Source organism: Biomphalaria glabrata, chromosome 9, assembly GCF_947242115.1.
Source record: "Biomphalaria glabrata chromosome 9, xgBioGlab47.1, whole genome shotgun sequence".
NCBI classification, from domain to species: domain Eukaryota; kingdom Metazoa; phylum Mollusca; class Gastropoda; family Planorbidae; genus Biomphalaria; species Biomphalaria glabrata.
Window position 1 is genome coordinate 30,747,202 of NC_074719.1, and position 15,430 is coordinate 30,762,631.

The 15,430-nt window shown below is 36.4% G+C and overlaps 1 protein-coding gene across 1 annotated transcript in view; it reads left to right on the forward strand.

Moving 5' to 3' along the window:
* Positions 1-14,144: 14,144 nt before the first annotated feature.
* LOC106073466 (centriolin-like) overlaps positions 14,145-15,430 on the forward strand; it is a 276,342-nt gene continuing 275,056 nt past the window's right edge. The window contains exon 1 of the mRNA XM_056040843.1: positions 14,145-14,256. The gene's annotated coding sequence lies outside the window, so the exon portion shown is untranslated. The remainder of the gene's footprint in view (positions 14,257-15,430) is intronic.

Below are 15,430 nucleotides of genomic sequence, written 5' to 3' on the forward strand. Positions count from 1 at the left end.
GCTCTCTCTGCCTTTCTTGGTCCTCTTTTTGCTTCTCATATTCTTCCTTTCTGATCCTTTCTTGTCTCTCTATCTCTTGTCTTTTTTCTTCTTTCTGTCTGTCTATCTCTTGTCTTTGACGTTCTTCTTGTCTTTCTATCTCTTGTCTTTGACGTTCTTCTTGTCTTTCTATCTCTTGTCTTTGACGTTCCATTTCTTCCCTCACAACTTGCTGTACATAAGCTGCTAAATCCTTTCCTTTTAACTCCATGGCCTTTCCATCCTGCATAGCTGTTTCCTTAACCTCCTTAAGGTCCACATATGATGATGTAGCCATTGTATTTTATTTTCACCCAATTTTATATATTTTTACTTAGCCTATATTAGTTATGGCTATACTTTAAACCTATTTTATATTTAAGTTTTCACAAACTTTTATACAAGTTTTAAGTGTTATGTCTCTATAGATTCAGTAAATGTGTAAATCTAGTCTGAGTTATATTCAAATCTGTATATTAATATCACACAAATTTAAATCTAGTATATTATAGTATATATAATAGTACCATTTAGATCTACAGTTATCAAGAGCACTATGACTATTAGTATGAATAACTATGATCAATTTTAAAATTTGATGTGATTGAAGTGTCTATAGAGTACTCAGTAGACTCTAAGACTGTCTAGAGCAGTGGTTCCCAAACTTTTTTGTCCCGTAGACCCCTTGCCATGTTTTCTGGTTTTCGGTAGACCCCCTGCTCAACTTGCACATTTTTGCAAATTCATTAACATTTATTTTTTTTTCAAATTTCTAACTGTAGTGAGTTGAAAAGTGAAATGGTAATTTAAAACTACACAACTACGGATATTATGTTTCATATATGAATTAGTCGTTCTATGAAGTAGTCTTTCCTAACATTAAATATTAATTAATTAATTAATTAATTAATATGCCTAAAGTATCATTGTAAAAGGTTTCGCAAAGAGCAGTTGTTCGTGTATTTCTTGATCTTTCACGTGTGGCTCAAATAATGAATCTGCGGAACTGTTTTCATGAACAGGAGAAGGGTCGAAGGCGAGTAACTGGAGCCTAAACCAGTAAGCGTTGAGCAGGAAGGGCTCATTAACCTTGACTTGCTACCCACCGAACAGAAGGAAAACTTAACTCAAACCTCTGCTGCCTTGGTACTATACCCAAACATGGGAAAGGTCTCGTTGGTTAACCCAAGAAAATATTAGGAGACGGTGACTATTAGCGCCATGTATTCCTGGGCCGTCCCCTCTTTCTCTTTCCTTGGGGGTTTCAGGTTAGGGCTTGCCTTGTTATCTTGGATGCAGACTATCGAAGTGTGTGACCTATCCATCTCCAGCGTCTCTGAAAGATATCTACTTCAATGGGCTGCTGCTTTGTTCTTTGCCACAATTCCTCATTCGAGATCTTGTCTGGCCAGCGGATTATAAGAATCTTCTTCAGGCAGATATTGATGAATACCTGGATTTTTTTTCATGGTGGTGATGATGGTTCTTCAGGTCTCCGCAATTTGGAAGCAGATGCAAACCAGATGGGCAAGACGTGCGGACAGTTGGAGAGATTCGCCCAGAACCGAGATGCCTGGAGGAAGCTGGTTGGTGGCCTATGCCCAGAAGGGACTACAGGCATAGATGAGATGAGATGGTGACCATTAGACAGTTTGTAGCACACAGCGCTACACCTTGTCAGACCAAACTGTATTTATGTCTTTTGCAATGATTTACATAAGAAGCTTTTAATTTTATAACTCATGCCACCTTGAACTGTATTGTCGCTTAAAGAAATTCTTTTAATAATAACAGATGTAGGTTTATGTAAAACGGCTGGTAAAATCAATGTTGGACCTTTGCTGTTTTCTGTATTTTGCTTTAAGTAATGAAATCTTGTAATGAAATCTTGTAAGACTCTCACAAACCACCATCTTCTCTACATGATGTCGAACAGAGATTTTGTGGGTCTATTTTGAACTTTGAGTGTTCAAAAGTTTTTCACATCTTAATTTTTGTCAGGGTGGCATTGTCTCAAATGATCCTCCAGCGTAACTGGTTCATATCGTCATAAAAAAGTCACTTAGGCAACTGCTTGTTTGACAAGGAAGGAAGGAATCCCAATTTTAAATAATTAATGCTGTACTGTCTACATTTCTTTTCTTTTTTTTTTCTAAATATTAGTTACATGTAGACAAAATTAAGCTATTTAAATAAGTATTGAAATTGATTACAACAATTTTTGGTTTGAATAGCAGGATAAATATTGAAAGGATTAACGAAAGTACAAATCATATATTAGTGTATGAAATAATTACATTGATGGAATGTGAAAATTAAGTAACTCGACCTGCTTAAATGAAATCTGTTATCATAGACCCCCGTGGACATCTCATAGACCCCCAATTTATTTTTTCACTTTCGTAGACCCCTTGGAGGCCTTCGTAGACCCCTGGGGGTCTATATAGACCACTTTGGGAATCACTGGTCTAGTCTAGAGAGTAGAGTGTAGAGTAGATAGAAAGATCCAATCCAGAAATTATGGTTCTATTTAACCATATGAAATAAATATGTTTATACAATGTCAAATATATCTTTAACAAGATATATACACCTAGAATGTACTACCTTCATTCATCTTTCAATTCATATTAATATTCCAAATTAGAGTCTAAATGATTAAATGTACCAACGAGATGTACAAAAATTTGTGGATCTAAAATTAGCCAGACGACAATGTTTGACTACAATGCCAGTTTCGGCATTATTCTCATGGCAAAATCGTATTTGATTTTAACCGCTCAAACTAAAATGTATTTTAGTCTGATTCACAATAAAAGAATCCTACCTGTACTTTCTATCATTAAGTGAAAAAAAAATACAGATCTAATTAAATTAATAAAAATAAATAATATAAAATAATATATACAAATGAAATAATTAAATGAGACTATAGCTATGGGTTGGGATATGACAATATGGCACACATTGATAACGTCACGAAGTAACCAAGCAACAACGGATATGACGTTTACACAAACAAAACAATCACTATCCTAAACGTATAATATAGCTTTTCATCTAAATTACGTCTTCTACCCCGACGGGTTTTAAGGCGCACCACCTGATTTTACTACTCAGGCTAATTAACGTACCAAATTTAGACAAAATCTATTTCTAAAGGCAATCTAAACATATACTAATAAGAACAAGATTACAAAGAGAGTTTGTGTTACACAAACTCAGAGGCGGCCCCCGTCGAAGTCGGATCCCTGTCGGATCTGCATATTCGCAAATAATATTCAAGAGGTGATTTAATTTTGATGTAAAATGTTGTACACGTTTCGGATGTTCCTTCAGAGTTGAAGATAATTACTTCCTAGTCCAAACCTCCCGCAGGACGACGGGGGATGGGAGCGGGCAGGGTTTGAACCCTGGGCCATCCATAAATCTGAACGACAGTCCAGCGCGCAAACCGCACGACCAGGCAGCCATCCGATGGTCAAAAGTAATAATGTTTCAAAGATTCATTTGCCGTAAATTTAAATTTAAATTTAATAAAAAAAATAGTAGATTAGTTTTAGTATATTAAAACATTACAATATTGATCAAAACGTTTGGAAATGAAAATCTACACTTTTTTTTTACACTTTAAGTTTAGAAATTGAAATTCTACATCTTAATCTAGTCTATTTTAGTCTAAACTAGATCTAGAAATTCTAGATCTAGACTCTAAAATAATTTTAATTAGAATAGGCCTATAAATCCAGATCTAGATATACTGTAATAAAAATCTAGATCTAGTTTTAAAAATCTAGATTAGATCTAAATCAAGATATCATTCCTTTTTTAAACGCGAGTCACATAACGAGGCTTAATAAACATTACTATACCGAGTTCTTTTTTCATTTCATTTGAAGAATTAATTCCATATAACGTCAGAGGGAAAAAAAAAACACTACGTCACACGGCCTAGCTAGACTAAAAATCGCCTTCATCTATAAGAGCCATTTATCGAGTGTTCATAGACATTGGTGCACCGAGTGCGTTCTTTAAGCATTTCATTTAAAGAATTCATTCCATATGACGTCAAAGGAAAAAAAAAACACTACGTCACAAGGCCTAGCTAGACTAAAAATCACCTTTATCAACACGAGCCATTTCTCGAGTGTTCATAGACATTGGTGCACCGAGTGCGTTCTTTTAGCATTTCATTTAAAGAATTCATTCCATGTGACGTCAAAGGAAAAAAAAAACACTACGTCACACGGCTTAGTTAGACTAAAATATGTTTTCATTAATACAAGCAATTTTTTCGAGGGTTAATAGACATTGGTGCACCGAGTGCGTTCTTTTAACATTACATTTAAAGAGTCCATTCATATGACGTCAAAGAAAAAAAATTCCATTACCTCACAATAGGCTAGTACCGGTACCATAAAAACAAATGTCTTTATTTACACGAGATATTTAACGAGGGTTCATAGACATTGGTGCACTGAGTTCTAATAGATATTATTTAAAAAGGATCAAAGCCACATTGTTTTTGCGTTTTGTCTGTCAGTCGGTCTGTCCGTTATCTTGATATAAAAAAAAACAACTAAAAGTTATTAAAAATTGATTAACCTTTATTTTACGTTTCAAAACATCGCAATAATTTTTAGGTATGAACACAATTGAAAAGTTTATATAATAGATTGTTCCGGATGTTTGTATAAATAGTAAAAGAAAAAGAGAATTTCAGATAAATGTAATACCGTTAATTAAATTTTTTACATGGTCTCGTATAAAAATTAGATGTACTACAGCCACGTGGAGAGATTTTCATACCTTACTTTGGTGTTTGGATTCTGTTTTCCTTAAAAATCGGAACATAATATTAACGATAATTAGATTTTTTAATGTTTTAGGTAGAAAGTTAAATGTACTGTAAGAGAGTAGTGAGTTAAAATATTTTTCATAAAAATCCGTAAAAACATTATTTCGTAAATGAGAAGATTATTTGTTTCTTAATTAGAAGAGGGAGTTCAAACAATTATTTGGCGTTAGTAGATTTTTAAATAAATTCGGAAATTTCTGGCGACGATTTGTAAGAAACAAAATCCGGAACTTTCTTTATCGATTACAAAACTTCTATGTTATGTCTTACAAGAAAATTAAATGTCTAAAAAGTAATTTTCAGTAATCAATTCTAGTAAATTACTTTTTTTAAAAGCCTTATGCGATTTCAAACAATCATTAGGCATAATTCATGTTTTATAAAACAATATCCGGAACATTTTTACACTTAATGAAATATAAGTCAGTATAGAGATTATGATTTAGCATTAATATGCTATTTACATAAAAAACGGAACAACATATTATTGATAATGTGTTTTTGCAACGTTTAAGCATGGAAATTGAATGTAATATAAGTTAGAAGAGCAAACAAACATTTGTTGGCGTTGATTAGTTTTGCACAAAAAAAATCCGGAACAATCAATTTTAGATACTTAAAACTATTGAGATGTTATGGGAGGAACATTAAAGGGTAAATCAGATTTTCAATAGCTTTTAGAGTTCTAGTTTTTTAAATCTAATCGTGACGGACAGACCGACCAACAGACAAAACGCACAAAAATAAGCTTCTTTTATTCGGATGGGGGCACTAAACAAAAAATAAATAAAATCTGATTTTTAAAAAAAAGTTTAAGGAATTGGTTTAGCACCTGATCATGTTGCGACGTTACGCTACTGCACGAAAATCGCTGCATAAAAAGTCCATTTAAAAAAATGTGCGTGATATTTACATACAAAGTGCATTATTAGTCTTTATAAACAAACAGAAATGTTTTCTTTTAATTTTAGCAGCTAGTTGACCAGAAAAAACGTCTTTAACTATTATTTGTATTTGTTGTAAACATTTCCTGTACATTTTAAAAATATATTTGACTTAGTGATACTGAAAATACATAAAAATTGTCCATCTTTGTTAGCATATTGTAACATTGCCTCCCTTACATTTACGTAATTGTTTTAGAATTGGTGTATTTTTATGAAAAAATCGCTTGCATAATTAATTTTATAAATTAAACGGTTTGCTTTTAGAAAACCAAAAGTAGCCGTTGCACCTAAACTTTTCAAGCCGGATTTAATGATGAAATAATATTTTTCATATCTCTTCTAGTTTTTGAGATCTGAGTGTGACAGACGGACAGACGGACAGACGGACAGACGGACATTTTGCACAAACCTAATAGCGGCTTTTTCCCCTTACGGGGGCCGCTAAAAATGGCACTTAGCTTTTGATAAGAAAGATCCCCTTTGTTCGGATTCCCGAATATGAAAGATCACAACAAATTCCACTGCCTCTCTTCCAGTTCTGACTCTGTTCTCCGGTGCTACCAGTGGATACAATCCGTGTCGATTATCCCACGTAATGCCACAGATGTCTTGATATGCCACAGCAAAATGTTTCAGTTTCTTCGACGACTGTTGATGACCGTATGTGTAGTTCCGACGACTTTGTGTACACAGTTACTGACGAATAGGTTAACGGTTCTCCTGGCGACGACTTGATTTGCGTAGACGACTACTGACAAATAACAGTCTCTTGACGGCAACTTGATCTGGACGACTGATGAATAACGAATTTCTTGACGATGACTTGATCTGAGCTGACGATTAACGACCTTCTTGACGATGACTTGATCTGGGCTGACGATTAACGACTTTCTTGACGATGACTTGATCTGGGCTGACGAATAACGGTTCTCTAAAATAGTTCACTGCTTCTGCTGCTACTCTGGTAGTATGACGAAGTTTGCTGTTGTATGCTGCTTCACTAGACCAAAATGTCCAATGTAGACTAGGTGAGACCAAGGTCACCTCCGACGACGTTCCGTTATACGATTAACGGTTTTCAACAAAATTAAGTGGATGTAGCTGTTTCCACTACTTCAATATCAACAAGTCTAGATATGGTCTAGACCAACGTATAATAAATAGATCAATGTTCAGCAACGATAAATATGACTTCACTAACCTTCCAAAGGTTAAACGCAGTGACCGTTATAAAAGTGGCAAGCAACCGGTTCAATGAGCAAACTGCTCCACAAGAATCTCTCAAAGGGTAAGACGACAGAGCGATTTCTATTTAGTTAGCTACCAAACTTGTAGTACTCACAATACTTCTGACAGCGGGCAAACTGTCCTTCTCAAAACTGACGAGGTAAAACTTGATTCGACTATGTGGCTCCTACGACTGTTTTCTCAATCGAAGAAAAAATATGTCCAACAGGTTCACTGACAAACTCTCACCCGTTATGAATGAACGGTTCCTCTGGCTGTAGGCATACGAAGATCAGGCGTTGATAATATAAGTGTTGAGTAGACCAGACGTTGCGATAATTACTGTCCTGACGAAGGTCACCCTGAGTTAACGGCTCGTTGAACGTACGATCAAACAGGCGACGACTGCATGTAGATCTAGAACAAAGTCACTCTGCGATGATGCTGTGTTCAGCCGTACTCCAATGAAACTTTATATCTTCGAGTGCACGACCCTCACCCGAGTAAACGTTCAGCTTCGAGGTCCGGTTCAATGTTCGGCTTCGAGGTTCGGGTTCATCCGGGCTTCGGGCGTCGGGTTAATCCGGGGTCGCCACTGTGATGTTGCTTGTTCAGGCTGTCTTGAGGTCAACTATGGATGACTGTTGAATTTCAACCAATTACTCTGCAAGCGTTTGGGTATTATTGTTCGGGTGTATTCCGTGTAGTTGATCAACAATCCAGACAAAACAAACACATCGGTTTTAACTAGTGAAGAAATGTAGTCAACGCTGATGAACAACTTCACATATATTTATTCTAATAAAAGGCCACAGTAAAAGTCTCTGTCACTAAACACGTCGTTACCCTATAGAATTATATCGCTAACTGATTTTCCGGTCTCTAACCCAACATATCCCAAACGTCACTAGTCCCGTTCAATATGCGTCTTCTATGGTGCGTCGCTAAATAACTAAACTATAAATAAGGTGTCTAACAGGTACAATGTTTGATGAGAATAAAATAGACATAGATATTTTCTTAAAGAAGTTTGAAATTGAAATGAAAAAAATGGCTTTTCCTGAAGATAAATGGACATTTTTGTTATCGAAGTTATTTGCAGCAGAGGTACCGTCAAAGATTTTCATGAATCAGAATAATTATCGAATAGTAAAGGGGCTATTACTACGAACATTTGGAAAAACTGAGGCGTTTTATCGTCAACAATATGTTAATTGCACCATTGAAACCAACGAGGATCCCCAAACATTTTTAGACAAGATGAATAGCTACTTTGACAACTGGACAGAGTCATCGAAAATAGAGAAGACGTTTGATGGACTAAAAGTATTTCTTATGCTGGATAAAGTCATTTATGAGAGTCAGGACGAACTAAAAATATTCCTGTTGGAGAGAAAGCCAAAATCTGTAGATGAGATTGTAAAATTAATAAGGGCTTACAAAGTGGCACATCCTGAAAAAAAGTTAAACAGAGGTAGCGATATTGAAGAAATAGTAGCATTTAATAGAGCTAGAGAAACACAAGACAGTTATAGCAACAATAGAAGATTTAGATATGAAGGACAGAATAGGTTTAGAGGACAAGGAAGGAGCCAAATAGATAGTAGACAAGGCCAGTATAATAGCTATAGGGGGCTATATCAAGGAAACAGACAAGGAAGATATGACAGAGGAAGAAATAGAAGAGATCAAAGTTTGTCGTTGTTGTCGAGCTCAGGAAGTCTAGATTGTTTTCAAACATTTGTAGGAAATAAGGCTGCAAGAACGATAAGGGACACTGGAAGCACTATTGTTGGAATAAACCGGAAATTGGTCGAAGATCACGAATATACTGGAAAAAGCAAAGCATGTATTATGTTTGATGGTAAAACAGTTCGATTACCCGTGGCCCGAGTGAACATTAAAACACCGTATTATACAGGGATCGTAGAGGCATGTGTTATAGACCATGATCAAACTGATTTGATTATTGGCAATATACCAAACATAAAGAAGTGCACGGAAAATGAGATAGAAGATTGGAAAAATTGTTGTGGAATGGCCACTACTCGATATTGTAGTAAAGATGTGGATGAAGGAGATTTAGCAAAAATGTTCGAGTTATCAACTAAGGGAAAAGAGCAAGATGAAGAACAACATGAAAACACAGAAACAATTGAAATCAAAGACATAAGATTTAACAAAGAAAAATTTATCACAAAACAAAAAAATGATCCAGAGTTACGCCAACTAGCAAAGAAAGGAGGTAGAGGAGGAAGATTCTATGTAGAAAGAGGAACTCTTGTTAGAGAGATTGAATGGCATGGAAAAAAAAGTAATCCAGTTTGTGATACCCAGAGAATTCAGGCAGCTTGTAATGGAAAATGGACACGATATAGCACACACAGAACATCTGGGACTACTTCTTCTTCTTCTAGCCAGCTTTATTGCTGCTGAGCTGTGAGCTCTTTTGCAGACTGTGCCAAGGAAAAAAAGTGTGCTGTTTTATCTGGGACTACACAAAACGAAACAAAGAATATTTCAGAATTTTTATTGGCCATCAATTAATAAGGACATAAAAAGTTATGTGACTTCGTGCCAACTATGTTCTAGAAAAGGAGCAAGAAACATAAAAGCACCATTACAAAGGGTGGATGTACCAGATAGACAATTTAGTAAAATAGCGATTGATTTAATCGGTCCAATGCCAGTGGTATAAAAAGGGGTCACCGTTATATCCTGTGATAGACGTGTGCTCCAGATGGCCGGAAGCTATCCCACTCAAACGAATTGAAGCCAGAGACATAGTAGCCTACAAGCATTATATACGTTGTTTACAAGCTTTGGATTTCCTAAAGAAATATTGTCAGATAGGGGCACTCAATTCAACTGTCAATTGGCTACAACATTCTTGAACATGTTTGGGATCCAGCAAAGGTTTACAACCTCGTATTATCCACAGAGCACTTGTGAACGTTTTAATGTCAATCTAAAGAAAGCATTATATAAAGTAATGGATGATCACTGGCGGATCCAGAACTTTGGAGTGGAGGGGGCGATTTTTTTTCCAAACCCTAACCCTAACGCCCAGTAAACCCTAACCCTATGCATAAACGTGCGTAAAGCATATATATATAATATATAGCATATATATATAATATATATATATATATATATATATATATATATATATATATATATATATATATATCATGGGCGTAGCCAGGATTTTTTTTCGGGGGGGTTTGGGGGGGGGGATCTCCCCCCGCGAAAAAAAAATTATATGTATTTATGTGTGTGTGTGTACATAATCTTTATTACATTCTGACCCTTCATTCTTTCGGAAGACGTTTATTGTGCCCTAGAATAGGTTCTTCCATGAGTTAGTAGAAAAATTGTAGATTCCCCGACATTACTAGCAAAGGGATCTGGGGGAGCGCTAGGAGCTCCCCCCAGCGCGGGGCGAAGCCCCGCCGCCAAGCACTATTTATGGTATTGAAAGCCAACAAAATGCATATTCTGAGGTATCTACACTGCATTTTCCTGCTCTTAAAAAGTTTTATTTCAAAAACCTAATGTGCTATTCTTACTGACTTAGACCCTCCCACGCCGTTCGGAGCATTTGACGTCAAGCTGTTTCCATAAAAATCTGTCACTGGTAATGTCTGAAGCCTCTTCCCACCTACCATGAGGACCTCCATGAATGAGTGGCGTCAAGTTGTACTAGGATATCATTGCAACTCTTCTTATGCGTAATTCATTTTGTCGGAGAACATGTCCCGTAAACCTCATGCGTCGTTCTCTCACAATCTTACTAAGGGGTCGACTCCCAGTTCGGCATAGGATTTCCTTGATTTAGACCCGATTTCTATAACTGACTCCTAAAATCTGGCGGATCCAGAACTTTGGAGTGGAGGGGGCGATTTTTTTCCAAACCCTAACCCTAACGCCCAGTAACCCCTAACCCTATGCATAAACGTGCGTAAAGCATATATATATATACATGAATACGCTCTTGGAATTAAGTGACTGTAGTTTGCTTTAGATTTTATATCGAAAAGAGAAGTTTTATCGTCAAAATCTTCTGTTGGGGGTTTTCCACATCAAAATGCTCTGTAGGGGGATCTTAGACTCAAAACCATCTGGAGGGGTTTTAAACTTTAAAAAAAAGCCATCTGTAGAAGAAGGGTTTAAACTCAAAACCCCCGATTGGCTTGGCTACGCTCAAATAATTTTAGTGTGTTATTTACTTTTTTTTTTTTATATTGGAGATGTATTTTTAGCACCAAACCCCTCTGAATGGGGGTTTAAACTCAAAACCCATTTCGGCAACGCTCATAGCATTTTGAGTGCGTAATTTGCTTTTTTTCTTACACTGAAGATGTATTTTTTATCCTCAAACCCCCCTGGCGGGGGGTTTAAACTTAAAACCCCTTTGACTACGCTCATAGATTTTAGAGTGAGTAATTTTCTTTTATTTATATTGAAGAGGTACTTTTTAGCTTCAAACTCCACTGGAGGGGAGTTTAAACTCAAAACCCCTTAGACTACACTCATAACATTTTTAGTGTATAATTTGCTTTGTTTTTATTATTAAAGAGGTATTTTTTACCTTCAAACCCCGCTGAAGTGGGGTTTAAACTCAAAGCTGAGTCAAAACCCATTTAGCTACGCTCATAACATTTTGAGTGCGTAATTAGCTTTTTTTATATTAAAGAGGGGGTTTATCGTAAATTTTAGACGGGGTTTTAAAATCAAAATCTTCCTTAACTGTGCTCTTGGAATTTGGGGATTTTCGTTTGCATTTTTTTGTTTTGTTTTATAGAAGAGGGGGAGTTAACTGCAAAAACCCCAGGTAGGGGGTTTAAAACTCAAAACCCCTGGTAGGGGGTTTTAAACTCAAACCCCTAGTAGGGGTTTTTAAACTCGAACCCCTCTGGTAGGGGTTTTAAACTCGAACCCCCTGGTAGGGGTTTTTAAACTCGAACCCCCCTGGTAGGGGGTTTTAAACTCAAAACCCCTTTGGTTGTGCTGGGGCAAGTGATGGTTTAGTATTAAAATCTCACCTAAAATAAACAAAATCAAAGCAAAAAATCAATCACTAAATTCCGACTCCCCCCCCCCCCACTTCGGGGGGGATTTCATTTCGGGGGGGGGGGGTTCAAACCCCCCCCTGGCTACGCCCATGATATATATATATATATATATATATATATATATATATATATATATATATATATTCGATATATGAGAATAAAATAAGACTGTTTCTCAATCTTCGGCGAAAAAAAACAGAAAAAAAAAACAGTCATGTTGAGGCCTTTCTCTTGCAAGCTTGGGGGTCTGGGAGAGCGCTGTAAGCTTCCTCAGTGGGGTTCGACACCCAAAAGCGTTTTCTTGCATTTTTCACTGCAGAAACGCATTCTCCTGACATCTACAGCTATTTATTTATCATTGGGGTTCGGGGCGATGTCTCGACGCCAAAAGCGTTTTCTTGCACTTTTCACGGCTGAAACACATTCACCTGACATTACAGTTCATTACTTATTAGTGGGGTTCGGGGCGAAGCCCCGACTCCAAAAGCGTTTTCTTGCATTCTTCACTGCAGAAACGCATTCTCCTGACATCTACAGCTTATTATTCATCAGTGAGGTTCGGGGCGAAGCCTCGACGCTAAAAGCGTTTTCTGGCATTCTTCACTGCAGTAACGCATTCTCCTGACCTACAGCTCATTATTCATTCTATTATAAAGGACCTTTTGAATAATGTGGAAAAATATTCTAATATGAATTTATAGTCCTTTAAAACATTGCAAATACAACCGATTTGTTCTTTGAAAAGATAAGATACCCCACATATTTAGATTAAGGCTTTGAGGATCGCCGCCGAAAAAAAATAATTCGATTAATAATATTCAATAAAATTCAAGCATAAATTGTGAGTTATAGTACAAAATTTATTTAAAGAAAAATATGAGAGTAAAGGTTGGAAAAAGTCGACTAGGAAGAGATTATTTGGCTTTTGAACTCATCTCAACCGTGACTGTTATATTGAAAAGTTTCGTTTGAATTATAACTTTTCCAAAGCAAAGTCTTTCTTAAAATAGTTATGATAAATTCATGTGAAATAACATAAACTCTGTCTGAAAAGGGGGAAGATCGATAATATAATTTCTGCTAATGATTGCATTTTGCATTAAAGAATAGGGGTTGGTCGACTCGATATAAGAATTTACTTTATAGCATATATAAATTATATTAGTTGCCGGTTTTTTATTTTATTTTGTAATTTCTTACTATAATACCAAAAGAAAAAGTATTTGTTTGTCCGATTGGGGGAAGGTGATTGCATGTATCGCACTTCCACCTATTTATATTATATAGATATTCGACTAATTTTGTTCACATACTATGATTTCTCCATAAAAGTATGACCGCCCCCCCCCCCCACACAAAGGGTTTAGATGGGAAGGGCAGTAGAGGTATTCACCCTTCCAATCGGCCAACAGGCGAACGACATAATATAAAGACCGGTTAAAATACCAATAACAAGTTTTAATCATATAGATATTTAATTGATTCAGTTAGCAAGTTGTGATTTCTACAAATAAATAGGACCCCCCCCCCCACGCGAAAGTTTATGGTGGGGGGGCGGGGGCGGATTGATGCCATCGCCCCCTCCCGACCCTACCAAATCGGCCAAAATACTAGAAAGGGGGGGGGCGAAATAATCTAAAAATAGGTTGAAATATAAATAATTAGAATATATTATTAACATAAGAAATAAATTCGTATACAAATTGTGTGAATTCTATACTAAAATTCGTCCGAACCCCCCCCCCCCCCCGAACGGTCGGCCGATTGAGGGGGGGGGGGGCGATTGCCCCTACCGCCCCCCCCTGGATCCGCCAGTGTGGATGATAAACCCAAAGAGTGGGATATGGCAATACCGTCAATACTATTTGCATACAGGGAGATTCGTAATAAAACAACAGGGTTTTCACCATTTCAAATGATTTATGGAGGAAATCCAGGAGGTCCAATGACAATATTGAAAGATTTGATAATCCCACATGATCATGTAGTAACTAATGACAGTTATGATATTGTGGCAGAAACTAGAAATCAGGTTATAAAGGCATGTGAAGAAGCGGATAGACAGGTGCTAGAGAGAAATGAATTAATACGTTCCAGAGTGAATGAACATAGAAAAATTACGGAATTAGAGGTAGGACAAGATGTTTTGGTCTTACATAAGGATAACAATAATGCTTTGGGCACAAATTGGCTGGGACCATACAAAATAGCAAGGAAAATTAGCGATATGGATTATGAAATGACATTGATTCGATGTTAAATATATTTCATGTGGATTTGTTAAAAGAGTTTAGACCAAGACAAAGAAGTGAAGAAAGGAGTAAAGATGCAATGAGTGCCTATGTGAAGGAAGAAACGGAGACAGAGGAAAAGTTTAGATCAATAGAGACAGTGGCAACAGAAAGTAGGCAAACATGGAAGGATGTCGCGGTGAATGGAGTTTCTCTTGAAAGAGCTAAAAAAATCAAGGCACTAATTGAGGATTATAAGAATATTTTTACAGATTTACCCGGTAAAACAAGAATTATAGAACATGACATCAAGTTAACTGGCAAAGTTCCAAATAAACTGCCACAATATACGATTCCATTACACCATAGAGAAGCATTACAGAAGGAAATTGATGAGCTACTAACACTTGGAGTGATAGAACCATCTAGTTCACCATGTGCTGCACCAGTCGTGCTAGTTAAAAATAAGTGTGGCAACTTAAGATTGTGTGTGGATTATCGACAGTTGAATAAAGTCACAGAATTTGATCCATTTCCAATGCCACAAGCAGAAGAAATGTTTACTAAGCTAAAAAATGCAAAGATTTTTAGCACGTTGGATCTGTCTAGAGTCTAGAGGATACTGGCAAGTACCTCTAAAACAAGAAGCTAAACCTTTATCGGCATTTAAGACACCTTCGGGCATATATCAATGGAATGTGATGAGCTTTGGCTTGGTAAATTAACAGAATGATGGCCAAATTATTCAGCCATAGAAGAGACACAATTTGTTATTTAGATGATATATGCATTTTTAGTGAGCAATGGGATGAGCATATACAAAGCCTTGGAAAGGTTTTTAAAATTATCAAAGAAAACAATTTAACATTGAAACCAACAAAGATAAAAATTGGCCTCAGTGAAATTTCATTTTTGGGGTATAAGATTAAAAATGAGTACATTACACCACTGGAAGAAACAGTATATTGGACATTAAGGTACCAAAGACAAAGAAGCAATTAGAAGCCTTTTGGGTCTATGCAACTTTTATAGAAAATTTATCTCAAATTTTTCAGAAATAATTGAACCACTAAC